The sequence below is a fragment of the Carlito syrichta genome, unplaced genomic scaffold (assembly GCF_000164805.1).
Source record: "Carlito syrichta isolate Samal-C Ts95f unplaced genomic scaffold, Tarsius_syrichta-2.0.1 Scaffold309285, whole genome shotgun sequence".
NCBI lineage: Eukaryota > Metazoa > Chordata > Mammalia > Primates > Tarsiidae > Carlito > Carlito syrichta.
In genome coordinates, this window is record NW_007253381.1 from 1 (window position 1) to 857 (window position 857).

Sequence of the window (857 nt, forward strand, 5' to 3'; positions counted from 1 at the left end):
TTGCATAGAGAGATAACTTGACTCCTCTTTCTATTTGAATACTCTGATTGCTCCCCTTCTCTGATTGCTTTAGCAGGACTTCAATACTATGTTGAACAGGAGGGGAGAGAATGGGCATCCCTGTCTAGTTCCAGTTTTCAGGGGAATTGGTTCCAATTTTTGTCCATTTAGGAGTATGCTGGCTGTGGGTTTCTCGTAGATGGCTTTTACTATTTTGAGGTATGTTCCCCGTATGCCTAGATGTTCAAGGGTTTTTATCAAGAAGGGGTGCTAGATTTTATCAAAAGCTTTTTCTGCATCTAGTGATATGATCATGTGGTTTTTGTTTTGACATCTGTTGATGTATTTAATTACATTTATGGTTTCACGAATGTTGAACAAGCCTTGCATGCCAGGAATGAAGCCTACTTGGTCATGGTGGATGATTTTTGAGATGTATTGCTGAATCCGGTTTGCTAGGATCTTGTTGAGAATTTTAGCATCTATGTTCATCAAAGATATTGGCCTGTAGTTCTCTTTCTTTGTTGGATCTTTACCTGGCTTGGGTATCAATGTGATGTTGGCTTCGTAAAATGATTAGGGGAGAGTTCCATCTTTTTCAATCGCCTGGAATACCTTCAGTAGGATTGGTATCAGCTCCTCCTTAAATGTCTTGTAGAATTCTGCTGGAAAGCCATCTGGACCAGGGCTTTTTTTTGTAGGAAGTTTTCTTATTACGTGGTCGATTTCCTTGATTGTTATTGGTCTATTTAGGGTCTCAATTTCTTCTTGTTCCAACCTAGGTAGGTTGTGTGATGTCAGAAAGTCCTCCATTTCCTTCTGGTTTTCAAGTTTGTTTCCATACAAGTGTACGAAGT